The following is a 6,000-nucleotide window of genomic DNA, read 5'->3' on the forward strand; positions in this document are numbered from 1 at the left end:
CTATTGAGAAAATGAAACATTTATGTTTCAGTATGCTTTATTATTAGTTTAAAAAGTTTGGTGAGACATTTCAAAGCAATTTTTTTAAACTACTGGAAGCAATTACATTATATTGTAAATTGTTAACCTGTAGTTGTTTTCCTAAAAATAAAAATGTATTAAATATTTATTCATATAGTGCATATTTAGACTATATTTACAAGAAAACATATACTATGTTTACTTAGTGTATACTTAGACACTATATTTACATAGACTATATAGTTATATATCCATATTAAGCGTATTCTTAAAACCAGTGAAAAACTTATAAGCCTTGACTCATCAAATAAGTGCAGTCATCAGAAATGCCAGTAAAAGACTCATTTCTAGTGACTTACAGAGCATCACAAAAGAACATACATATAGGACCGACCTCAGAGGAACAGACAGAACTTAATTTCAGATGCAGTAATCTCTGATCTGTTTGGCATCGTGGAAGTTCTAAATGATAAAATGAAAAAAGGCTCGTTTGGTTCTTCTATTTTGGAGTATAAAATGTTCAAACCAGACACATTGTAGGAGGTTTCTATAGAACACATGCTGTTGGCTTTTTGTTTGTTTATTTGTTTTTAAGATATAGCACATGGCCTAATTTTGTTCTCTGTCATGTAAAGGGTAGATGTCTTCACTTTTTTCAAAACATTTCAGAGTTTGTCTCAATTAGATAGGCAAGATGGTTTTGAAAATACTTGTGGCATCTAACATAAGAGGGATTATAGCAGAGTTGAGAACAGAGGGAAAGGAAGCTAAGGAAAGGGAGAAAATCTTAAGCCAGAAAATGCATAGAAAGCTCTTCTATCTAATTCAAACCTCTTCCTTGCAACTCTACTGTGTTGCTAAGAAAAGGAGATAAAATCAAGCAATAGTTTTCAAACTTCATCATTTAATGAGGGTGGGTTAATAGGATCAGAGTACATTTACCATACTTATGAACTCCTCCTTTCTTCCAAAGTCTGGCTATGTGAGAAGTCTGTTACAGTCTTGGATTATCACTTAAATTCTCTCATAAAATGTATTTACTCTTTTTTCCCCACTGAGATGATATTCACATTCTACACTCTTGAAACTCAGCTGTTCTACATGAACATACATCAGGATCTACATAAAAAAAAATCTAGATTTGAATTGTGACAATGGGAACTAAGACCAAAAAGTACAAGGGAATGAACTTTAGCTATTCCTTTAAGAATTCAGGGAAGAGAGGGTGAGTATTCCCTAATTCAAGGCAAAGCAATAAAGAAACGAATTAGCAAGCACAGCAGCCAGGGAACAATAAATATGTCCACTAAGTCAGACACAGTGCATATGTGGCTGATAATTTAACTCTATGAAAGAGGATCACAAATCTGTAGTGGTGCAGTGAAACACTGAATTCCAAAGAGAATTAGTGCAAGCAACACAAGGTAGCGTTAAGCAATTGACGAAAGATAACAAAGAAAAAGCACACACAGTGTCACAGATTTCATAATATTAAAAGACATAAGTCCATATGGAGTCTATGTCATGTAGACATTGCATCACTCTTAGTGTTGGCTTAATCTCTACCCTTTCAAGCAGCAGCTTGGCTGGTAGATAGAAAAAAATTTCATTAAGAGCAGGGTATCTCAAAAAAGAAAAACCTTTAAAGTAAGCTTTGACAATTTGAAAAATCAATTTATGTGCCTAGATTCATATTCTAAAGAAATATAAATCCCTAACCTAATCTATTACAAAGTAGGATAAGTAAGAAATAAATCAAGTGGTTTTGATAGTCTCCTGAACTACTTTAATGCTGATCTCTTTTGAAGAGTTGTATTATTATCAAAATGTGAATCTCACACAGATTAATATTTTATACTTCCAAGAGTGGCATCTCAGGTTAGGACTGAGACAAATAGTCTAGAAATAAAATCATAAGATGTCCTAAAAAGTACTTACTATTGCTAACCAATTTGGTAAAGTTAGCAAACATACACAGTATTGGCATTTATCACGGATAATAATGATTCAAGAAATATTTACCAAATAACGTTTCAAAAGAAGTGTGTTGATAAAAGGGCACATATATACAATTTCCATCAAGATATAATACTGAGAGAATTTTCTTAAATGTTTCAAAATACAACTTTCTAAATTCAAAAATGTTCTCTTACCTACCTGCTTTTTTTCAATAAAAACCAAACAAAATCCCAGCCTTCCAGACTTTAACACATTGGCAATAAAGCCCTGCATGAACGAAGTTATTTAAATGGCAATATCTGCTATTTGTCTTATTCTATATTGCCATTTTTTTCCCCACTGAGTGCTAATAAGTGCTTTCTGTTGAAGAGGTTTACATTTAACATCTGTCAGTTGTATCCAGAAGTAGCACCTACAGGGAACTGTCAAATAGATTGCCATTCTCCTCTGTAGCACCAGCAAATCTGTCTCACATCATTTACATACAGATAGTTATAGGCATTCATCATTTCATTATGCTGACTGCCTCACTATTCTAATGTATAATGTCTCTTTAATGAGCCTCAAAAAAATACAATATTCCTTGATTTATGACTGCTTAACTGAAAAATTATACAGATTGACAAAAACTCATCATAAAGTCCTTTTTGTGTTCCCCCTACCTTGCACTTTAAATTTAACAATTACACTTGAGTTAATCTCATGTATTGCTTCTTTGACAAATGAAATTACCAAATTTTAACACACCAGACTTCACAGTCACTGCTGTTTTAATAAATATACTTTCACTTCCATGAGAAAGCAGTATAGAATTTGACAAATTAAAACTGATCAGTTTTTGTCAAGAAATAAATGTATTGGACAACCTGTTTCAATATTATTATATGTCAATTACTGCATACTTCTTAACTTGTCATGACTACCAGTCATGCACAAGTGACTCATAAATGAGCCGATTTACATTTTCAAGTAAATTGAACCGTGGTTTATTGTACGAACTTCAATTATTTCATACATAAATGCTTACCACTGAAAAACAGCTCTGCCATTAAAAGCACACTGAAGTATTACAAACATATCTAAAACACCAAACAGAAAGCTGAGAACAAGAAGCAAACACTTCATTCACTTGACTGCACTCAGGCATTATTACGGAGCTGCATCTCCATGCATTTATAGATATATTAGCATTCCTCTGGGGCATTAGGTTTTGACTATCCAAGCTGAAAAGATTTACAAACTGCTCATTGTAGCCATTGGAAGCAAGAATTTTCAAGCAGTATGAGAAAATATGATACTTTGTTTCTGACAAATCTACAACTTGCAGTTGAGTGTTTTTAGTATGTAAGAAAGTGCTGAGCTATGATGGAAGTTTGTCCCATAACAGAGATAGCTATCATATAGCTATAATATAGCTATAATATAGCTTAGGCTTACACTACAGTCAGTCAGTCAGTCCACAACTCCCTCCCCTCTGCTCAGCCTTTATTTTCCATAAGTTTTAAAAACTTATTTGAGACCTTTCCATCTTTCAAAATGCCAGCCCTTGCAGAAGGTTCAAATGTAATGAGTGCAGATATAAACAAATGAGCACTAACATAACCTTACACTGCTTTATCTCATAGGCATGATTTCCTATTTTTAAATCATGAAGCTAGGCTAAGAAGGTTATCCATTCTATAGCCATAGAGGTTATCCATCTCTGTAGAGATGTACAGAGATTTAAGCAATAGATGGCAAACTAGATTCCCTAAATCCCTGCAAAAAAAGGTCAACTTTAAGTGAAAAATCAAACAAAACAACTTAAAATATTAGTACATATTAAAGAGCTGTTTCAGTAGATGCAAATATATTATGATATGTCAGAAAATAAAGTGCGGAAACTACACAGTTATGTTTGACCTTGGCAAGTTAAATGCTCAATACAATAAAAATTTTCATTTCAGAATTTTGGACCCATATTTTAGTTCCTTTGCACTGAATATTCCAGTCAGCATCAACATCTGAGTTTCAAGGACTCAAACTTCTAAAGTATATAGGTATATCATCCCCTAATGAACACCATGTGTTTTAATCATTTAGGAGAATTCTCACGTCTACACATTTTAACCACATAAAATGAGAGCGTATCAAATAAACCAATAAAACATTCTCTTTTTTTTTTTTTCTTTTTAGTTAATAGATCATGATACTTTCAGGGTGTTATTCTGTATGCGAAATTTATAACTCTGAATCCAAAAAACTGGTTTACCAAACCAAATACCTGTTGCAAATAAAAAACCTTACTTTATAAACCTGGATACTTTATGAATTCAAAATATCTCAAAATATCCATTAATTCCCATAATAGTAAGGAGATTTATATCTCAGATTGTAGTAGTGTGATAAAATCCAATTTAAAATAATATTCAAACTGAAATAATATTAACTAATCACAACATATTCTTAGACACTCACCTTCTCAGAACTATCTATGTCCCTTGATATTAACTGTGAGGCACATAACCACAGACAATGTTTATGCTATTTCTGTTAGTGTTCATGTTTTATATCTCTAGCTAGGACAGACTATTATTTGTTCACCTTAGTGACATAGAGAGAAGTTGGTAAGAACAAAATACAGCTACCCCTATAGCCCCTTCATATTATAACTCTATTTTTTGCTTTTCTTGCCTCATTGTTACATCTCCTACGGTGTACAGAGTCACCACTTCTGAAAACTGGCTGATAGTGCCTGTGATTCGTGAGTTTCCTTTCTTGATCTGATTTCAGAAAAGACAATGGAGGAACATCAGAATATGCTTTAAGCCTTCACACTGTTCCTTCTTATATGTGCATATAAATATACGTCAGTGCTTCTCTGGTAGAATACTAAATTAGCCATTTTCCTCGTAGAGTAGTGAATTACACAGAAATCTAACAAAATTTCATACAATATGTTTCACATAGATTAAACCTACTTACAGGAAGGTGGTGTTGCAAAAGGATTTAATACTTCAATCCGTGTAGTCTGTACAGCAGAGGAAAATCCAGAGTGTGTTCTGTTTCTGTGATTAATTTTCTGTCTTTCTGTAGATACACCTAGGAAATAACCAGTACAGAGTAAGTACAACAAAATACAGAAAATAACATAAACCAAATGATAAGAAATTAAAAAATAAGAATATGTTGAGGAATAATTTGCTGCAAAGTCAATACTATTATTCATCAATATGCAATTATAGTAGACAAAAGTTTAAATTTTGTCTTCATTTAATCCTGTAGTACCCAAGTGATTTCAGAGTTCTTCAATCTCAAGGCTGGCAAGTAGAATCAAACAGCTGTTATCATTACACCTAAACAGCCATCTGGTAGCCTGAGAGGAGAATCATAATGACCACAGTGGGAACTGGTCCAGCCTTCCAAAGCAGCACAGCCAGGTTTCCATTCAGCAACTGTAGTATATAGAATACATGAAATAAGCAGTCATGTTTATTTTAACAGTAAAGTTAATTCATAATTTTTGTTTTTCAACAGAAACAGAAGAAGCAGCTTCTATTTCTTCAATTCCTATTTCGATGCTTGGCAGAATTCTACAAAAGGTGGAAGAGGGCTTGTTTATATGTCTTGATATTTCTTATAGAGGGCAGGGTTCAGCTGTATCTTCACATCTAAACCAGTAGTGACAAGGGCCAGTTCAATCTCTCTTTGTATAACTGAAGTCAAAGCTGGACAATCCTCCAAATAAAAAAAAAATCTACTCCAGGAGTTAACCATTCTTACTTTTCTTGGACCTTTTTCTTATCTTTTACATCTAGACTTTGCTGCACATTAAACCCTGCTAGTTCTTGTCATAGATAGCTAACAGTTTATGCTGGTCTCCTTTCTCAAAAAATTTATAATATTCCTATACTCATTCTTCCCATTTCTTAGGTTGAATAAACCTGGCTGTAAGTCTTTTTTTTGTTGCTTCTAATATTTAATTTCATTTAATGAACTGTCAATAACCAGGTATATTATATTGTTTGTCCTTTTAGGAGA

General features: G+C 33.0%; 1 protein-coding gene across 6 annotated transcripts in view; it reads right to left on the reverse strand.

Annotated features, from left to right (window-relative positions):
- TENM3 (teneurin transmembrane protein 3) overlaps positions 1-5,053 on the reverse strand; it is a 1,265,035-nt gene extending 1,259,982 nt beyond the window's left edge. For all 6 annotated transcript variants that reach the window (XM_039388717.1, XM_039388716.1, XM_039388715.1 and 3 more), the window contains exon 1: positions 4,945-5,053. The gene's annotated coding sequence lies outside the window, so the exon portion shown is untranslated. The remainder of the gene's footprint in view (positions 1-4,944) is intronic.
- Between the last annotated feature and the right edge of the window lie 947 nt (positions 5,054-6,000).

This window comes from Pipra filicauda, unplaced genomic scaffold (genome assembly GCF_003945595.2).
Source record: "Pipra filicauda isolate LSUMZ 115617 unplaced genomic scaffold, ASM394559v2 scaffold67_size6003252_pilon, whole genome shotgun sequence".
NCBI lineage: Eukaryota > Metazoa > Chordata > Aves > Passeriformes > Pipridae > Pipra > Pipra filicauda.